We start from the raw sequence: 22,296 nt of genomic DNA, 5'->3' as shown, positions 1-22,296 counted from the left end.
AAATTAAGGTACAATTTCAGAATAATCCAATAAATAAACTGGAATTGGAAAACAGCCACTAGCTGTTTTGTCTCTCAATATCAGAACCATACTTTGGACCTTTCTGAGCCTAATGTCTGTGAATTTACTCGTGCTAAATTATGGTTGTTAGAAATTGTAAGGAAAACATCTACTTATTTCTGTACTAGTTGCAGGCTGTTTGATGGTGCCACATAGATGAAGCTGTATTCTGTATCTAACCTGTGCTGTACCTGCTCTAGTAGCATTTGGTGGGATACTGTAGAAGAAACTTTATTTTCAGTCTAACCCCTGTTCTGCCTGACTGTAATAACTCAGGAAGCCAGAATGGAAAATCCGTGGGTCTGCTTTTCTTATATACATACCTGGAAGTGCTATCATACACAACTTTTTTTTTATTCCCCCATTACCAAATCACCAATAATAAGTTTTCCTTTTAATCCTATTAATCACCACCAGGAAATCACCTGAGTTTTTAATTGAGTGGGTCTACCTTAACTTTTTTGTTTTTATGTCTAAAAGTGCTCTTACACCATGCAATTGAACTGTTTCTTTTTCCTACTACCAGAATCACAGTGACTCTTTTTTTTGTTGTTTTTCCCCTTTTTAAACATTAACCACCACCTGTAAAACACTCCTGCAGCCAATAAATAATTACATGTAAAGCCCATTAAGGCCAATGCAAACCATCAAAAGTGAGGGGGAGGTAGAGAGAGTAGTAAGGCAGTAAAATCAGAATGGAGTTGGAGGAGGAGATAATGTCTTCCTCACTAAGGGCTCAGGTGATGAGTTCTAGCTGGACAGGAAATTGCCTGTTACTAAGGGAACTCGTATTCAGCAAGCTGCACAGGGACATTAGTGACTCCCCATGGACCTTGTAGGGATTATCACACTGACTTCGGAATGTTTGATGAAACTGTATACATACGAATAGGAGTAAGTCATTCAGCTACGAGTACTTTTACCAGTTCATTCGATCATTTCTGATCTGTACCCTAACTTCATTTTCCTGCCTTTGCTCCATATCCCTTGATAACCTTATCTTTCATAGTTAGACCATGCTCCATTTTTCTAAATTAGATTAGATACCCTACAGTATAGAAACAGGCCCTTCAGCCCAACAAGTCCACACTGGCCCTCCGAGGAGCAACCACCCCTACCCTATATATACCCTTGACTAAGGTACCCAATGCTATGGGCAATTTAGTATGGCCAATTCATTTGGCCTGCACATCTTTGCATTGTGGGAGGAAACCAGAGCCCCTGGAGGAAACTCACACAGACACAGGGAGAATGTGCAAGCTCCACACAGTCACCCAAAGCAGGAATTGAACCCAGGCCCCCGGTGCTGTGAGGCAGCAGTGCTAACCACTGAGCCATCGATCCACCCATGATAAATCCAAGAGAATACCAACTAAATTTATGGATTCTATCTTTATAACCTTCAATCATCACTTAAGTGATGGAAGTATCATCAAAGATGCTATCAAGCAAGATTTGCTCAGCAATAACCAATTCACTGATGCTCAGTTTGCATTCAACTCCTGACCTCATTATAGCCTTAGTTCAAACATGCACAAAAGAGCTGAATTCTAAAGGTGAGGTGAGATTGACTGCCTAGGACATCAAGGCTGGATTTAACTAAGTGTAACATCAAGGAGTCCCAACAAAACTGAGTCAATGGGAATTAGGGGAAAACTGTCCATTGGTTAGAGTCATACCTGGCATAAAGGAAAATGATTGTGATTTTTGGAGGTCAGTTATCTCAGTTCCAGGATATCTGTGCAGGAGTTCCTCAGGGTAACATCCTAGGCCCAACCATCTGCAGCTACTTCATCACACGGTCAGAAGCGAGAATGTTCACTGATCACTGCACAACATTCAGCACCATTCATGACTGCATAGATAATGAAACAATATCTGGGTTTTGGGCTGACAAATAGCAAGTCACATAAGTTTAGTTTTAGTTCATTCACAGGATGCGAGTGGTGCTGGCTGGGCCAGCATTAATGCCTATTTCTAATTGCCCAGAGAGTCAACTATATCACCATGAGTCAGGAGTCACATATAAGCCAGACCAGGTAATGATGGCAGATTTCCCACCCAAAAGGATAGTAGTGAATCAGATGGGTTTCATGGTCATTTTTTACATTCTTAATTCCAGACTTTTTATTGAATTTCGATTCTACTATCTACCTATAGCAGGATTCAAATCCAAGTGCTCAGAACATTATCTGGGTTTCTGGATTAACAATCTAGTGGTAATTAGGCCATTCCCTCCCACAATGTTGTTATGGACTAGGCCAGACCACTCAAAACATTCTTAAGCAGGCAGCCCCAGACCATAACTTTGCAATTTGTTTTAGTAAATGTACAGTGAAAATTACCCGGAGTAAGATAGCTAGGTTGACACAAGATTTTAAAACAGACAAAAATTCATTCACAACATTACACAATAAAGAACAGAATAAAGAATCCCTACAGAACTCAACCTATCCTACTAGACTTAATTATGCTGTTCCAAATATACACAACAGTCCCAATAAGCAAACTCCTTTTAAAAACCAGTATAAATGGAACACATGTTTACAGGTTGAAGTTGAAAGGAAGCAAAGAGAGAGAGGGTTTCCACACAGCTCCCTGTTGAACTTCCAACCAGTTCAAGAGTGAACTAAAACTGCCCTGCTAGAGAGCTGACTACTCCCCTTTCATTATACAGATCACTTCTAAAACATGACCACTTTGGCCTGAACTCTCATCTGTTTACATATAAACGAAAGGCCTCTCAAAATCCTTTTCATCTCTGTACCAAACCAGACTGATTGGAGCCCGGCCTGGTTTATTGGCCCTCTGAAAAAAAGTCAAAGACAGAGTCTCCTTGAGCCAAGAAATAGCTTTTAGAAAAAAAGGGATGAGCTTTGTGACAAGTGCCAGGTAATGATCATCTCCAACAAGAGAGATTCTATCACCCCTTGACATACAATGGTGTTACCATCAACATACCAGGAATTAAACTGGACTAGCTTTATAATTACTATAAGAGCAGGTCAGAGGCAAGGAATCCTGCAGTGTTTAACTCACTTTCTGACTCCTCAAAATCTGTCCACCATCTACAAGGCACAAGTCAGGAGGGGTGTGATCGAATATTTCCCACTTGCCTGGATGAGTGCAGCTCCAACAACATTGAAGAAGCTTCACATGATCAAAGACAAAATAGCATGGTTGATTGACACAAAATCCACAAACCTCACTCCCTCCACCACTGGTGCTTAGTAGCAGTAGTGTGTATCATCTACAAGATGCACTGCAGAAAATCACCAAAAATCCTTAGACAGCACCTTCCAAACCCATGATCACTACCATTTAGAAGGACAAGGGCACCGGATACATTGAAACATTGCCACCTGCGAATTCTCCTTCAAGCCACATACCATCCTGACTTTGAAATATGTCACTGTTCCTTCATTGTTGTTGAGTCAAAATCCTGGAATTCCCTCCCTCATGCCACTGTGGGTCTACCTAAACCAAATGACTGCAGTGGTTGAAGAAGGCAGCTCACCTGCACCACTAACTTCTCAAGGGCAACTAGGGACAGGCAATAAATATTGGCCCACACTCCAAGAAGTCATTTTTAAAAAATACCCTGCACAATCTTTACAGCTCCTATGTAGTGCTGGTGAATTTGTGCTGTACTCCTTGCAAATCCATGAGATTCAGTGTTCAAACTAAACATCGTTTCACAAATGGATTCTGACCAAAACTCTGAAGAACTGAAACTTAATTTTCTCCCCAAATTCCTTGAAATAAAGACTATTATCCCATTAGTCGAGAGAAGATTTATTTGGTATAAATAAGTAAGAAGAGGAATCTCTTCAGTACCGGAATTTATCAATGGACCATGATGTAAGAAAATCAAGTTTATTTTGAACACCTGTGCGTATCATTATTGCACCAAGTTGCTGTACTTTCATGTCCTGTCTTATTTGCATGTGATTCACTGAACTGTGTAAATACATTCAGGAACTGCAATTTTCAAATTAAACCGCGTCTCAGATTAAGTCACCTGTCCATTGTTCAGTCGTACAAACCCAGTTCAATCTTACTGTTGATTTGTTTTCTCCGTCTTTAGATTATTCTGACCCTCAAGATATATCCAAATCCCTATCTGGAATGCACACTACTAACCTCCCACAAGTGACATTCTTGAGCTGTCTAATGAGAGGGTTAGTTCTTTGTGGAATAGGCATCTCAGCTTCTCTTAGATGCTGATGGGACCTGTTACATTGGGAACAGCTTGATTCCACAATCTTCACTTACGGACTAATGATAACGCACTCACTACTTGCCATTTTTAAAGGAGACATGAAGCGTTTTTTGGAAATAGTTTGAAAAGGTAAATAATGAAAGATTCTTAGTACTACTTGGAAAATTTAAGTGTATTTATTTTGATGTGGATGTGGACACTGTTGGCAACACCAGCATTTGATGCTTATCCCTAGTTACCCTGGGAAGTTGGTTGTAAATCTAGACTACTTCTGAAGATACAGGCAAAGTTTCCTCTCATATTCATTTACTGTCCTCAATGTACCCAGTTACCCACTGAGGATATGAAAAAAGATGCAGGACATGTAGAAAGATACACTGATGTCAAGAAAGACAACTGGTTCCCAGTGATCCTGTGAATTTATGTCAACTTTCTTGTCTAGGCTCAGACTACATGAGCAATGTGACTATCTCATGGAAGACAAGGCTTTGAAACATTACCTTTGAGATAAGACGAAGATGGCAGAAAAAACTGAAGGCTAAAATGACTCATAGTTTGAAAGTTGGTCAACACTTGAAATTTTTTAGCTTCTTTAATTGTATAGTTATCACCATATATGCTATGTATCACATGACAAATTGTATCTACTTGGAGACTCTAAACTACAGCTTACAGTGGGTTGGGTTCGAGAGCTCCCACATCACACTTTTCTCATTACATATCCTTCTTTGTTAATATTTTGAAACCATAAGTTTGAAGACATTCAGTGTATTGTACTGGAACAGAACATCCGAGGATGAAATAGGCACCCCAGGATTGCTGGAAATTCAAAAATTGGCAGGAAACTTGATGGTGAATGTATGTTTCTTGCTTGTAGTGACACAAATCCAGTTCTGAGATTAGAGGTGTTTTGAGATACTGATCTCTCAATCCAGGATTACAGTTTTCATCTGGGATCTGGATCAGAAAGGTACATGTGAAACAGGCCAGTACCTGTAGGCAGACAACTGTATCCTACATATGAGCCAGAATATTACCTCGAATGGTCCTTACTGAAGGGGACAATGAGATATTCAGCAGCGCTTGTTGTCTTCTTCAGAAAGTCACCATATATATATTTGCCCAGATGTAGCAAATATCACCCTACACTCTGCTGCAGTATGGCACCACAATGAGGCAACAAACCAGCTCCTTTAATTTACCAGAATTGATTATCCACTGCTTGCCAGTGACTAGCCCTCCCCACAACCTGTGGGAACAGGGCTGAGGGGCAGGATGCTGCTGGAGAAAGGACACCGAATTAGACTTTCCGTCCCTCAGGGCAAATATTGTGCCCTTACTCTGTCACCATTTATATTTCTTTTAACATTGAAAAATCTGTTTCATTCTCTGCTGCTAATCTTTACTTCATATGGACATGTCCCAAAGTTTTTGAGTTCGAAGCTGTTATGCTTCAAGTTTTACGATGTCTTTTAAAGTTAGAGTCATAGAGATGTACAGCACAGAAGCAGACCCTTCAGTCCAAGTCGTCCATGCTGACCAGATATCCTAACCTAATCTAGTCCCACCTGCCAGCACTTGGCCCATATCCCTCTAATTCATATACTCATCCAGATACCTTTTAAATGCTGCAATTGTATCCACCTCCACCACTTCGTCAGGCAGCTCATTCCGTACATGCACCACCCTCTGTGTGAAAAAGTTGCCCCTTAGGTCCCTTTTATATCTTTTAACCATCACCCTAAACCTACGCCCTCTAGTTCTGGACTCGCCCATCCCAGGGAAAAGACATTGTCTATTTATCGTATCCATGCCCCTCATGATTTCATAAACCTCTATTAGGCCACCCCTCAGTCTCTGGCGCTCCAGGGAAAACAGCCCCAGCCTGTACAGCCTCTCCCTATAGCTTAAATCCTATAGCTTAAATCCTCCAACCCTGGCAACATCCTTGTAAATCTTTTCTGAACCTTTCAAGTTTCGCAACATTCTTTCAATAGGAAGGAGACCAGAAATGCACACAATATTCCAAAAGAGGCCTAACCAATGTCCTGTACAGCCGCAGCGTGACCTCCCAACTCCTGTACTCAATACTCTGACCATGAAGAAAAGCATGCCAAAAGCCTTATTCATTATCCTATGTACCTGCAGCTCCACTTTCAAGGAGCTATGAACCTACACTCCAAGGTCCCTTTGTTCAGCAACATTCCCTAGGGCCTTATCATTAAGTGTTTAAGTCCTGCTAAGATTTGCTTTTCCAGAATGCAGCACCTCACATTTATCTAAATTAAACTCCATCTGCCACTCCTCAACCCATTGGCACATCTGATCAAGATCCTATTGCACTCTGAGGTAACCTTCTTTGCTGTCCACTACACCTCCAATTTTAGTGTCATCTGGAAACTTACTAACTATACCTCCTATGTTCAGACCCAAATCATTTCTATGAATGATAAAATTAGTGGACCCAGCACCAATCCTTGTGGCACTCCACTGGTCACAGGCCTCCAGTCTTAAAAACAACCCTCCACCACCACCCTCTGTCTTCTACCTTTGAGCCAGTTCTGTATCCTAATGGCTAGTTCTCCCTGTATTCCACAAGATCTAAACTTGCTAACCAGTCTCCCATGGGGAACTTTGTCGAACACCTTACTGAAATCCATATGGATCACGTCCACCGATCTGTCCAGTTCAATCCTCTTTGTTACTTCTTCAAAAACTCATTTACGTTCGTGAGACATGATCTTTCGTGCACAAAACCATATTGACTATCTCTAATCAGACCTTGCCTTTCCAAATACATGTAAAAATCCTGTCCCTCATGATTCCCTCCAACAACTTACCCACCACTCACGTCAGGCTCACTGTTCCATAGTTTCCTGGCTTGTCCTTAGCACCTTTCTTAAATAGTGGTACCATGTTAGCCAACCCTCAGTCTTCCGCCACCTCACCTGTGACTATCAGTGATACAAATATCTCAGCAAGGGGCCCAGCAATCGCCTCCCTTAGAGTTCTAGGGTACACCTGATCAGGACCTGGGAATTTATCCACTTTTATGTGTTTCAAGACCTCCTCTATAAAATGGACATTTTTCAAGTTGTCACCATCTATTTCCCCACATTCTATATCTTCCATGTACTTCTCCAAGTAAACATTGATGCAAAATACTTGTTTAGTATCTCCCCCATCTCCTGCACTCCACATATGGGCTGCCTTGCTGATCTTTGAGGGGCTCTATTCGCTCTCTAGTTACCCTTCTGTCCTTAATGTATTTGTAAAATCCCTTTGGATTATCCTTAATTCTATTTGCCAAAGCTATCTCATGTCTCTTTTTTGCCCTCCTGATTTCCCTCATAAGTGTACTCCTATTGCCTTTATACTCTTTTAAGGATTCACTTGATCTGTCCTGTCTATACCTGACATATGCTACCTTCTTTTTCTTAACCAAACCCTCAATTTCTCTAGTCATCCAGCATTCCCTATACCTACCAGCCTTCCCTTTTACCCTAACTGGAATATACTGTCTCTGGACTCTTGTTATCTCATTTCTGAAGGCTTCCCATTTTCCAGCCATCTCTTTACCTGTGAACATCTGCCCTGCCTTCAGCTTTTGAAAGTTCTTGTCTAATATTGTCAAAATTGGCCTTTCTCCAATATAGAACTTCCAGTCTATCCTTTTCCATCACTATTTTAAAACTAATAGAATTATGATCACTGGCCACAAAGTGCTCCCCCACTGACACCTCAGTCACCTGCCATGCTTTATTTCCCAAGAGTAGATCAAGTTTTGCACCTTCTCTCGTAGTTACATCCACATACTGAATCAGAAAATTTTCTTGTTTGCACTTAACAAATTCCTCTCTGTCTAAACCCTTAACACAATGGCAGTCCTAGTCAAAGTTGTTTGAATAGGGAAGCTAACTTATCAGTACTGTATTTTAATATGTTATGGTTTCAATTAAATTGTCAGAATTCTTTGTTGAATGATACGTAAGCAGGAGGTGTCAGATCAACGCAGTTGAAAGAGTTCAGTCAAAATTATCGCTGTTGAGGAAACAACATGTTTGGATTTGTTTTTGATAAAAGGTGTTTCTAACAGCAAACTATTGTTATTACTCTCCATTAAGATACTCATCCCAGTGAGAACTGAGTGAATGCTGTATGTTATCGCCATCTGCTGGGACAGCAATAAATGAGACAAATTATCGTATGGTAATAATAAATGAAAATAGAACATAATGGAAATGTTCATTAACTGCCAATTTAAGGGCCTCAATTGGCATTGGAGCATGAATGTCAAAATTCACTATGGACTAAATCAGGACAGAGCCAGAACCCCATGATCTCAGCCCATGATTAAATTTTCCCCTGCCCCAAACTCACCAGGGAGGAGCACTTAAAATTCTGCTCAATGTTTCAGGTCTGTTCCTTTCACTGGAATAGGGAAAAGTCAGAGATGTTGTAGGTTTTGAGCAAGTGAAATGATAGAGGGCAGGAGACCTTAAATGACACAACCACTCCCTTTGACCTTGTACCATGAAATCTTTTGCCATTTACCCCAGCACAGCCTGAGATTACCATGAAGGTCCTGCTTTCTCAACATTGCCCTTGCTTGAGGCATGGTGACCCTCAGATTAAAATCACCACCAGTTATCTCTCTCTAATGAAAGAGCACCGCATGGTTCTCTGTGACTATGGCAACTTTACCTGAGTAAACCCTGTTTGTAAAATACCATGTTCTCTTGGAGTTTTGCCAACTTTCTGGGAGGCACTATCTAGGAGGATCAGTGCAAAGCAGCTAGACTGAGAAATTAGGGCTAAAGAGAAGCTTGAGGTAGTGAGTAAGACAGTCAATGCGCACATATGTGGAAACAGTGACTGTCATCATTGAGAAAGGTAAATCATGGAGAGCAATTTGTTTTTCCACTATTTATTAATTACTGATGGATCCTTAACATAACTGCACCTTCTTCCGGCAACATATCCATATCCCTTGATTCCCTTTGGGTCCAAATATCTATCAATATTTGATTTGAATATACTCAATCACTAAACATGTACTGTACAATCCCAAATGTCCCAACTCTTTTGGGTAAAAAAAAGTCACTCATTTCATTGCCAAATGGCTGACCCCCTTATTAGAGTCATAGAGTTGTATAGCACAGAAACAGACCCTTCTGTCCAACTTATCCATGGCGACCAGATATCCTAAATTAATCTAGTCCCATCTTCCAGCACATGGCCCATATCCCTCTAAACCTTTCTATTCATATACCCATCCAGATGCCTTTGAAATACTGCATTTGTACCAGCCTCCACTACTTCCTTAGATTCCTGAAGAAGGGCTCATGCCCAAAATGTCGATTCCCCTGCTCCTTGGATGCTGCCTGACCTGTTGTGCTTTTCCAGCAACACATTTTCAGCTCCACTACTTCCTCTGGCAGCTCACTCCATATACGCACCGTCTTCTGGGTGAAAAGGTTGCCCCTCAGGTCCCTTTTAAATCTTTCCTCTCTCACTTTAAACCTATGCCCTCTAGTTCTGAACTCCTCCACCCCAGGGAAAGGACCTTGTCTACTTACCCTATCCATGCCCCTCGTGATTTATAAATCTCTATAAAGTCAGTCCCCAACCTCCAACACCAGGGAAAACAGTTCCAGTCTATTTAGCCTCTCCCTATAGCGCAAACCCTCCAACCCTGGCAATATCCTTGTAAATCTTTTGTGAATCCTTTCAAGTTTCACAACTTCCTTCCGATAGAAGGGAGACCAGAATTGCACAAATATTTCAAAAGTGGCCTAACCACTGTCCTAAACAGGTGCAACATGACCTACCAACTCCTAAACTCGATCTACTGATCAATAAAGGAAAGAATAAATTGTGATCACTATTTCCACAATTACTAGCATCTACCCTGTCAAGCCCCTTAAGAATTTTATCCTTCAATCACTCCTCATCTTTTGGAACTATAGGAAATATAGATCAAAGATCCTCAATCTCTGCCTGTAGACGGAGGAGCATAACCTTCTTTGTATTTCCTTTTAAGCAATTATATACTTTGTAAGGACACCAGAATGGTACACTGTACTTCAGATGTGGTCTCACAAAGCCCTATACAATCGCAGGAAGACTTTACTGTTACATTCCAATACTTTTGTAATTGAGATCACCATTCGCTAATAGAGTTTATCATTTGCCTTCCTAATTGCTTGCTGTATCTGTACATTGAGCTTCTCTGATTCCTGTACGATGCCCAGACCACTCTGAATATTATAATTTCCCACTCAGCATTTTAAAAAAATTCTATTTTTCCTCTGAAAGGAAATTGCTTAACCTTTCTCCACACGGTATCCCATCTGCCATATTTTCCCACCAAATTAATTTATCTAAATTCTTCTGCATCCTCTTTGAGTCTCCTCACAGTTTATTTTCTTAGTGAGCTTTGTATCATTAACTTTAATGCTTTATGCTCAATGCTGTTATTTAAATCATTAATATAGACTTTAAGTGTGGCCCAGTTACTGATCCTTGCAGTACCCCACTATTTACAGCTTGAAAAAGCAAAATGAACTGTTTGTTCATACTTTCTGATTTTTATTAACCAATGCAAATATAATAATCCAATCCATTCTTTACATTTTTGTACAACATGTCTTGAGCAACTCCTTATTGAATGCTTTTTAAATAATCAAATGTACCCATATTCACTGCCACGATTAGCTATATTCTCAAAAAACTTCTACCAGGCTTGCTAAATTCAATTTCCTTTTGTAAATCTGTGTTCATTCTGACCACTCTTTATATGGTTGTCTACATGTCCTGATATCACATCCGTCACAATAGGTTCTAACATTTTCCTTATTACTAATTTCAGGATAACTGTCCTATCATTCCCTAACTTTTCTTTTCATCTTGAGTAAAGGGATTACTTTTGCAGTCTATCAATCCATGAGGATCATTCTAGAATATAGGAATATAGGAGATCGCTTCAGCTATCTCTTTTAAAACCTTAAAGGGAATCCCATCAGGGCCTGAGGATTTAGGGGCTTTTAACCCCATTGATTTCTCCAATACTTTATTTTGCCAGTATTAACAGTCAAAGTATCTCATTTTCACTTCATCTTGGTTGCCCACTACATTTTGAAGTTTTGTTTGTTTCCTCAGCCATGAAGACAGACACAAGGTCTTTAATTAATATCTCTGGCTTTTTCTAACATAGTTGTGTCAATCAAGTGTACTTACGACACTGCACTTTTGACATTTCAAAGTGTGGAGGAATCTTTGAGGAAATATTTAGATACAGCATAAAATTTGCTTACTGATTTTTTTATTGCATTATAATGGCACTTTTTTTTTTGAACAGAAGCATGGTGCTAAGTGGTGCACAATGTGTTATTATCATGTCACTGTGCTGGTACTCTGACCCATTAGGGAGAGAGTCAAGTTGACCGGCTTTGGCAACTTAGTGTATATATGGTTTTTTCCAATTTCACCATTTTTGTCAGTTTGATTTTTAAGTCAGCAGTAAATGATTGGCTTTTAAGAAACTAAGTTGCAAATTTAACAAAATATGATATCTATACACATGATGTACTTTTTCAAGGATAACACATTAAATCCTCCCTGTGTTTGCTTATTGTGAGTCACAGAATACCTGGCTCAATTTTAACCTACTCCAAACAGACAGATGGGCAGTTAGAAGTGAACAGGTTGCTTACCTGCTCAGAACTTGAACTTTTCCTAACACCTTTGTTACTAACCTGTAGGAAGATACAGTAGCTACAGGTAACCATGAATGCATTAATCAGCTAGTGACCACTTAAAGGAAATCATTTTATTTCCAGTTAAAGTTTACAATTGCAAAGTCACAGAGAAGGACTTAAAAAAAACAGATACTAATAAGTGCGGACTGCAGATGCTGGAGATCTGAGTCGTAAGTGTGATGCTGAAAAGCACAGCAGGTCAGGCAGCATCCAAGGACCAGGAAATCGACATTTCGGGCAAAAGCCCTTCATCAAGAACAGGCTAATCAATCCCAGCAGGTTCATACCCTTTACAGAAGCCTCTTTTCACTTCATTTAACTATATCAACACATATTTCAATTCCATTCATCTACGTGAACTCTTTCTGAAGTATGTTCATACCCTTCACCTTAATTACCTCTTCTGATTATGAGCTATGAACTAATTCTGAATTAAAAAGACTGACCTAAAAACCAATTGGTCTTATTAATGTCTAATTTACATTTATTGGATCTGGCCATGTTTCCCCACAAGTGGAACTAAATTTACTATATATCCCCTAAGAAATTCCCTCACAATTTTAAAGATCTTAATCAGTTTATCCCTCAGAGCTTGCTTCTCCAGAGAAATGACCTAGACTGTTCTGTGTAAATCTTTTTTCTTTATACTTTCTCCAGTGCATCTATATTCTTTTTATAATATTCCCAAGATTCTTTTCACCTAACATAGCTTCTCTGCTCTTCAATTCTGTCTCTCTAGAAAGGTTGGCCTTGTTAAGGTGGGTAATACTACGTCGAGAGATTTAAGTATCTGTTTCAGATGTTTTACTGATGTTCATTAGATGCTTATGTATAACTGAACAAGGCAGTTATTCTGCAGACAAAATGATCCACCTTACAAAGTACAGTTGTTAATGGGATTCAAGGCAGTATATTAAATAAATAGTAAACCATTTATTTCTGGACATAGGTTGAGGGAGTGACATGGATGTGGGAGTGAGTTGAGATCATGCAGCCTTGTATGATTGGGGGAAGAGTTACTCTCATTTGGTTGTCTTTTCTGGCACCAGTGAGCTGGGCTGGCCAATGGCAATGTAAATTTTGGTGATTTCAGTCACAGCTCAAAGATGCATGTATTTCAGAACAGATTGGGATTTGTTCCAAAGGTGCAAAGTGTAGAGTGCATGGTGAATAATACTGGGTTTTTCAAGAGGTAGCCACAAAAGCAAGGTGTTAAATGTTGAAAAGTCTTCCATTTACCTGCATTATCAACTTGCAGCATGCATTCACCAAGTATTCACCAATTTTTTCCAACACATTTTGCGCAGGATCTAAAGAGCAGTAGATTGGCACAAAATGTTTGATCACTGTAGTACAGACCGAATGATTGAGGTGGATATTCAACGTTACTCCAACAGTGAGGTCCTGACTGGATTAGGTGCCAGTCAAGAATGAAGAACAAACCTGCCTAATGTGGGAGTGATAAGAAACCCTCGAGGATAGACTGCACCTTAGGATCAATGCAATACAGCTCCCAGCAGCTAGGGATAGAGAGTAAGGACACTGAGCATATGGAAAGAGTGAAGGGCACAAACTGAGATGTGAAACTAATCCTCTCTCTATAAACTGTTCCTCCCCATCAGTGTTTGTTCCTCTTCATTGTCATTCCCCTTCTATCCAGCAGCTGTCCTCTTTCCATCTCCTTGCCTCATATTTCTAAAGATAACTCAATGAGTTTGTATCATTGACACTCCCTCCTTGTTGATGTTTATAGACCATAAATGAGGAAATAATCAGGAGTGTTGTACTGTGGTTTAAAACAGGTAACTGAAAAGTGTGGCAGAAATCTGAATGGTGGATGCATGTTTCCTGCTTACTACTGGATAAAATGGGATGAAGTAAAACCAGATGATAATACAGAAGAGCACAGAGATACTTATTTCCCAGGCCAGGTTATAGGTTTGAGATGGGGGTCTGGATCAGAAAGGTACACATGAAACAAGCCAGTGCCTGTAGGCCACTGTAACCCAACATCAGCCAGGACATCACCTTTGAATCACTCTTACAGTAGAGGACAAGGGCATCTTTAGAATTGCCTGTGGTCTTCATCAGAAAATCACCATCTATTTTCAGCCAAAGATAGCAAATGGTGCCTTGCCCCATGAGGCTGATGCAGATGATGATGTACCAACGACTGTGTTTCTTTCTCTGCAGCAAAGACTTGGCTCATCCAGTGAGCTCAGTGCTGAGCAGGATCTGCATCAAGTTGACTAGAAGCGTTGAGATAGAGAAGGTGAGGCTGCAGGCAGTGACCGGTAGACATGATTTACAGATGAATACAGAAGGTACTCTGAGGTACAACAATGTGCTGCAGCATAAGAGAGCCAGTGAGATTAGAGTGATCGTGTTCTTCTTTCCTCCAGCACCTTCCACTGTTGGTGTGCTAGAATACACTAGAAAGATTACCATAATGGCCAGTATCAGAGTAAGTTTGAGTACCATGAACAGAAGCAGAGTGATACCAACAGGTGAGATCCAGGACAGATACAGCAAAATTTTCTTGAAGCAGGAAGGACTGTTTGGTGGTGACCATTCAACAGATTTGCATTCATCGCAAGAAAAGCTATCTGCACAAAAAAATTAATAAGTCAAAATTCATCTGATGGATGACCAACAAATCCTTTACATCTTCCATGTCTTGTTAATCCTAAATTCCTGTTAAAATTGAAGTTGATAGAATTGTTGAGAAACTCTGCAGTCATTCCTAGGGCAAAGGAAGGTCTCTTGTGGTGTAGTGGTAGTGTACCACTGAGCCAGAGAATAAAGGTTCAAATACTACCTGCTCTGAAAGTACAAGTTAATTAAAATTATTGACCTAGGGCAAAGGACAATAGTTGTGGTCGTTGGAGGCCAATCATCTCAGCTCTGGACAAAGCTATGGCTTTTTCTCAGGACCATAGTCCCAATCATATTCAGCTGTTTCATCAATTACCTCTGAACTTATGAAAGAGGAAAAAAGGGATTTCTCTCTGATGAATGCATAGTTCATTTGCAACTGCTCAGAAAATGAATGAGGTTTTGCTTGTACGCAGTAACAAACAGGTCCACGCAAGTAGTATTTCATCCCTAACAAGTACCAGGCAATAACTAGCTCGTTCAATTCATCAAGGCTCCTTAGATAGCACCATCCAAACCCTTAACTATTACCATCAAGAAAATCAAGGTTAACAGATTCATGGGAACACTATCAGAAAAAAAGATAATACCTCAAGCCACTCATCACCCTGACTTGAAAATATATCACCATTCCTTTATTGTTGCTTGGTTAAAACTCTGGAAAGCCATCCATTACAGTACTGTGGGTCTATCTACACCAAATATACTGCAGTAGTTGAAGCAGGCAGCTCACTACCTGGGTAATTAAGGATGGGCAATAAATGCTGGTCCAATCAATGAAGCCCACATCCCATAAAAAAATTAAAATAAACAAGAGTGTCTAACTATCTTTTTGAGATATTCAACAATTTTAGAATCCCCAAAATCCTCATCTTTAACATCCTAGGAGTCTCCATTGATCACAGTGGTGACAAGAGCTGGTCAGACATTGGATAATTTCTGGCACCTCATCCACAATTATTACTGTGTGTAAAATCTACAGTAAGTACTGCAGAAGGTCACCAAAGCTTCTTCGACACCACTTTGCTAACCTGTGATTTTGCCATCCAGGATAGCAGGAATATGGGAATACCAAATATAAGTTCTCCTTTAAGTCTCACACCATTTGTCTCTCAAACAACATTGGATTATAACCTTGTAATTCCATACCTAACTGTGGGGATACCTACAACAAAATGGACTGCAACAGTTGAAGAAGGGAGCTCACCACCACCTTCTCAAGAGCAATTAGGGGTGGGGAACTAATGATGGCAATGCCCACAAACTATGAATAAATGGAAAAAATAAACAACCTGTAACTGATATCCAATTTGTAAAAGTTTCAATTATTCTCTATATTAACTATTCTTTCTTAAATTGGATTCCATCCTGTAACTCTTCATTTCTGTTTCTGTGAATATAAACTGCTATCCTCCCATACTTGGATTTCTTGCTGGCATTAAAATATTCCACAGAATTATTCCTTTGCTCTGATCTAGTGAACTGTATGATAGTTGATAAGTAATTAGGCTTACTGGCCAGGTTCTGGAAAGTTCCTCCTGGACATCCTTTATATTCAAAGCAGTAGAAATAAAGGCTGATGGCAATTTCCTTCTGCCCCAGGCCGTAGCTCTTGGAAGAATAGGATGGAGTTACCTGCCGATACAGGTATGTTTATTAATTAGTTAATCTTGGTGTACTGTCCTTGAATCACTAAATGAAATCCAGGATGTGTTTCCTGTACTGGTGTGGACATTCTACGTTGCAAAGCCCAATACTTGTTAAAGGGATTGAAGAAATCAGTTCAGAGATGAGACATCTTTCTGGCCCTGTAATAAAATTCCGCTCTGGGAATTGGCATGCAGAATTCAAATCGCACTCTAGACAATCCCAGCAATGCCCCTCAGACCGATAGTGTTAGGGTTATGGATACCAGCCTGTAGCTCACTCCTGCGTATCAGATACTTATATCTGAAACACAAACTTTTTGATTAAAATCTAATTGAAGGGCATACTGGTGGCTCATTTATAGGATAACAAATACCCTAGAGTGAGTTACAAGCTGAAAGTCTAATATTGTTACAAATATTTTAAATTCTGCACCAAAGAACTTTTAATACTAATGAATTCAAGAAATATGTACAATTAAATCCTTGAGCAAAGAGCCATTGAGCCCTGGTTAAAAATTTTTAAGCAACATCCGATGGAACAAATGCATTTGGTGAGTGTGGGTGGTTCGTTGCTCTCACTCAAAATTTGAATGTGGCCACAAAGAAGACCCCCACCTTCCCACCTCCTCCCCAGTCCTGACAACTAGTTTAAAGATAGTCAAAATGAAAGGAGCATTAAAATTATGGCTTGGAAATCTGTTAATCTACCTGTAAATCCTCTCATTAAAAAATGATACAATGACAAGTTGTATTACATAACCTTTAATCTAGGAAACTATGCCAAGAAACATCACACAAGAAAGAAAGATCAATTCAGGGACAGGGCAGGGGTAAACTTGGCTTAGTGGGCTAGAAGACAAAAATAGCAGATGCAGCTGAGCAGATGATCTCAAAATAGTGACAAAGAAAGCCTTCAGTTTCCTGTTTTGTCGTTGGAGGTGAGAATCAAGAAGGGTATTAAAAGATGGATTGCAATAATTTTGAGGAAGATCCTGAAATAGTGAGCAGTTTGCAGAGGAGAGGGGGACCTGATATTGTTTGAAACAGTCCAGGCAAATTGGGAAAGAATGGCTAAATCTAATAATCAATCAAATCTGTTTTCTTAAATTAAGGGCGATGAAAGGGGTTGACCAGTGCATGGGAGAGAATAGAGCTTGAATATACATAGCACCTTTAATGTAATAAAACATCTTGGGAAGTTTTGAAGAAGTGTAATCAGACAAAAATAATGACACTGGCCTAAAGAGTCTTTGTAAACTTTTCTAGGAAGACAGCAGAGATTGCATTATTGAACATATACAAAAGTGAGCAAGTCAGAATCTTTAATTGAGAATCTTTAATTGACAAGAGAGTTGAGACTTATGGACAAAAGGAAAATCAAGTTAAGACAACAATCAAATTAGTCATGATCTTACTGAATAGTGGAAGAAGTTTGATGGGCTGAATGGCAGACTTTTCTTATTTCGTATGATCTGTGATGAAAGACATTAAGACAGGTGCCCATTCATTATATGGTACTAGATGAATCATGGGCCTGACTGCACATTTCCTCCACATCAGGTTGAAAACTTAGGAAGTTAGTTACTGCTCAAAAAAATGGACCATGTGCTGTTGACCAGTACCTCCAGGGCATATGTACATTTCAACAATAAAGGACTCCAGACTTGCCAAAGCAGGGAACAGGGACAGGAATAGAACTGCTCATTCAATTCTCTACTAGTGAACCTGTGGACAGTGAGTGTGATCACTTCTGAGGAACTCTGTGCTTAGTGAGTACATTCATTGTTAAGGAACCCTAGGGTCAGTGAGTGTGATCATGACTGAGGAATCCTCTGTTAAGAAGTATGTTCAGTCCAGAGGGACTCTGTGGTCAGGGAATATGTTCAGTCCTGAAGAATCATGTGGTCAGTAAATGTGACCACTTCTGAGGAATCCAGTGGTCAGTGAGTGTGCACACTATTTAGGTTAGGTCAGTTGGTTCAAAGGTTGTTGGTTTGCAATGCAGAATGATGCCAATCAGTGTGTGTTCAATTCCTGCAGTGCAGATTCCATGAAGGTCTCCCCTTCTGAACCTCTCCCCTTGCCTGAGGTATGGTGACCACACTACCAGTCATCTTTCTTTAATGAGAGACCAGCTCCATGGGCTGGTAAGACCATAGTGACTTTGCTTTACCCTGTGGTCAGTGAGTGTATTCACTACTAAGGAACCCTGTGGTCAAGTCAGTATGTATACAACTGAAGAATCCTGTGGTTCGTGAGTGTATTCATTACTGAGGTTAGATCTGATGCAGAAATTGGTAAATGCATTAGAAATTGTAATAATTTTATTACAGCATACATTTAGGGCTGCAATGATCCATTGGAGCATCTAACCCTGAGCACAAACAATAAGACTTTCCTGTACTTGCCAGTTGTGCCATCCAGCTGTATTTTGGCATCTTCGACTGTGGCACTTGAGCAGAGTATGGAGTGCATGTGCAATGCTGTACACTGCCATGTACACACTAGATGTCACTGGTTGATCCAACACCATGGGTAGGTTGTCAGGGATCAGATGCTGAATGGCTTTGAGCAGCTGACTGGAAAACTCCGCGGCACGTGGCCAAAAAGGAAAGGTCTGATTATCACCACGTTTTGTGATGAGAACCTGTTTCGTTGCTTCCCTGACATTAGTAAGATGGTTTAAAACGTAACTGTCGAAACCTGGCATGCTTCTGCTGTTAATGATTGTACCGATCACAGTGCCAATCTGTCTAACATTTGGGTACAAATAAAGACAGACTTGACCCAGGCCTCACTTCAAATCCAGACCGTCCCTGTGATGTTTGCTTTAAGTATCCGTTTCAAGAATTCATGAGCGGGTCTCTCATTGGAGAAGAGAATTATAACATTGACATTCATATGCCTGATCCGGTCCACAATCTCAGAGACTTTTTTGTTTGGTGCTGAGTAGATTGAGATGGAAGGGAATCAGCTCGGTGTAGCCTATGGAGATACCTTCAAATAATGCATATTTCTGAACTAATTCTATTCCCTCTCATCCATATTCATCATTGCTCCCAATTCCAGCAAAAGTTTCTGATGATGGATACCATGGCCATGGCTTGGTTTTGATCACTTGGCATTGTCCTCAGGAATGATGGGAAGATATTCTTGTTGTTCAGTTTTTCACTTGAGGACCCATAACTAATCTGAAAATTGAAGAGAATTGACAATTATATCATCATGTCACTGTTTTCCCATGCAAACCAGGCTTGGTCTCTCTGTTTCTCTCTTCCTGTCTCTCTGTCTCTCTTTATGCCCAATCAATAAAACTATGGCTTTCGTTCTTCTGAATTTGACACAAAAGCAAAATACTGTGAATACTGGAAATTAAAACAAAAAAGTGCTGAACTAATTCAGCAGATCTGATGGCATCTGTGGAGAGAGAACCAGACCTGAAACGTTCACTCTGGGAGGAAATTTCCCAGGCCCTGAATGACATGCGCAATGGTGAGAAGTTTGAGAAAACCAGGTAAGATATCAAGCAAGACCTTTCTCAATGTTGAGACCAATTAAGTCCCAGATGTTGACATAAGATTCTGATCAGAGTGGTGAGAAGCCTGTTAAGTTGAATTATTGTTCATTATCACCCTCATCATGACCTAATCTCATTTCATTAATATGTAGGCATAAACATACTGGGTAGAAACTAAGTGCTGAAAGTCTGAATGGGTAACTGGCAACTTCAGCTCACTGCTTGCTCTTTTGGAACTCTATCTTGGACAGCATCACCATTTTCTCAGGGCATGCTCAGCAGGCAACAGCCGCATGCACTCCATGAACATTGGCAACCAGTCTCTCCACATCATCATGGCATGTCTCCAATTAACTTAAACTATATTTCAAAGCACTCTGCAGCACATCAGCACCTTTCAATGGAATGCTGCTTCAAGGACACAACAGACAAAGGGCCAAGAGCCCACCTCATAGATTTTACTCTGCTATGTCTCAGGGCTGCTTGCTTACTTCCTTAGCACTCATCATTTCACACCTTCTTGGATGCTTATAGCAGCCCTGCTTTCTCTTGTCTTGCCTATTTACTCTTTGACCCCTCACCCAGACCTTAAATGCTCACAGTACTTCTACCTCGCCTTGCTATTCAGAGCAGACAAAGTCAGGAAGCTTGTCATAGTGGTCAACAGACAATTTTCAAGGGAGTAGATATGTTGTTGCGTGGCACTGTGCTATGTCAGTCTCACACCTGCATATGTGCCAGATGCATACCAGCCAAACATACAACATGAACTTCAAACAAGCAACCACGTCTCAAAGTCTAATGAGAATCGATCTCAGCCAAAGAAGACATTTCAGGCATGGGTCCTAGTATAGTAAAAGGCTGCTGCTGATATCAGTCTAGGATTAGGCATGTTCTGGATTAGTGATGCTGGAAGAGCACAGCAGTTCAGGCAGCATCCAAGGAGCTTCGAAATCGACATTTCGGGCAAAAGCCCTTCATCAGGAATAAAGGCAGTGAGCCTGAAGCGTGGAGAGATAAGCTAGAGGGTGGGGGTGGGGAGAAAGTAGCATAGAGTACTTCGATTTCGAAGCTCCTTGGATGCTGCCTGAACTGCTGTGCTCTTCCAGCATCACTAATCCAGAATCTGGTTTCCAGCATCTGCAGTCATTGTTTTTACCTCTTAGGATTAGGCATGGTCAGTTGGTCACTCAGAGTGTTCAGAATCAGGAGGTCCATGCCTCTATGACTCAGGTGCCAGGCCGCAGTCAGCACTATGGATCATTCTGGGCAGGTATCAGGCAGGGGTCTTGTCACTCATTGTTCACGGCTTTTCGGCTAAGTTACACTAGGAGGTGGGCTACTGTTAGTCCTGGCATCCAGCCACTAAAAGTCAAGTGAGCTTTATCAGGGGCTACTGCTATGGGAGGGAAGCTGGGGAACCCAATAGTGATGATTGAAGGCAGAATGCTGGGATGCAGAGGGGATTACAAAAGTGAAGGTGTGTGACTCAATCTATAAGTGGGGGAGATGACAAAGCAGGGAACCAAAAGGGGCCATTCAGGAGAGGGTTGTCATTCACAGTCTGCAGCATCCTGGCTTCTCGGGGGTGTGTATGTGGTTCCTCCTCTGGCCAGTACCTACTGGCACCACCCTGTCTCCTTGTCAGCAAAGAGGACTCAATTTGAGCTCAAGGTCATTTCCAAGATTCCTCTCCTGCCTGGTGCTGAACAAATGCCTAGTCTCCAGCAGTCCTCCAAGTGCCAGAATCCTGTACCACCTGCAGATGCATGGCAGTCAGATGTTCACCTGCAGATGCTCCTGACTCTATTCTAACTTATTTATCCATTGAGGTGGCAATATCTGAGCTGATGAGGGGTGCAAGAGGCAGCCTTGCTAATGCTTCTCTTGAGCCATCTATTCCTCAAGAGGAGAAAGCAGGGGGATGTGTTGGTGCACCATCCTCTTGAACACAGAGACTGTGGAATTCCTGCTTGTACCTGCAGGAGACAAAAGAGAGAGTATGTTGTGAGCAAGAGATAAATTTATGTTAATAATACATTCACTGTTGAGGTAATGGGTGAATAGCATCACAATAATAATGCCCTTACTTGGTTGGCGGGACATGGAAGTTTCAGCATTTCCACAGGACCAGTCCTCATCAGTAAGGGGGTCAAGATCCTCTCCTTGAAGGGGCTGAGGAGCCTAGTGTTGGGGGTACTTCACCACCTACCCTGGCTCTTATGGCCATTTCTCCTGCAATGAGAGAAAGGAGGGGGTGAATGAGATGAAAGTTGGTGATACAGCTGGTGCAGATGAGGGGAAGGTGATGAGATCCCCATGTGAGTAAGCAGGCAGTGCAGAGGGTATGCAGGGTTAGTAGGTTAGTGGTGTTTGGGCGGGAGAGGACAAGTGAGGGAAGATGTTGCATGTAATAGTGAGGCTGGTAGAGTA

General features: G+C 40.9%; 1 long non-coding RNA gene across 1 annotated transcript; it reads right to left on the bottom strand.

The window, feature by feature from the left end:
* Positions 1-17,732: 17,732 nt before the first annotated feature.
* Positions 17,733-22,082, bottom strand: LOC140487023 (uncharacterized). Its single transcript, XR_011962699.1, has 3 exons — positions 21,954-22,082; positions 21,652-21,842; positions 17,733-19,537 (listed from the first exon to the last, which is right to left on the bottom strand). It is a non-coding gene; the product is annotated as an uncharacterized lncRNA (long non-coding RNA).
* Positions 22,083-22,296: the final 214 nt, after the last annotated feature.

Source organism: Chiloscyllium punctatum, chromosome 16 (assembly GCF_047496795.1).
Source record: "Chiloscyllium punctatum isolate Juve2018m chromosome 16, sChiPun1.3, whole genome shotgun sequence".
NCBI classification, from domain to species: domain Eukaryota; kingdom Metazoa; phylum Chordata; class Chondrichthyes; order Orectolobiformes; family Hemiscylliidae; genus Chiloscyllium; species Chiloscyllium punctatum.
Note: the sequence above shows the minus strand (reverse complement) of the source record. Positions and strands in the feature narration are given on the sequence as shown.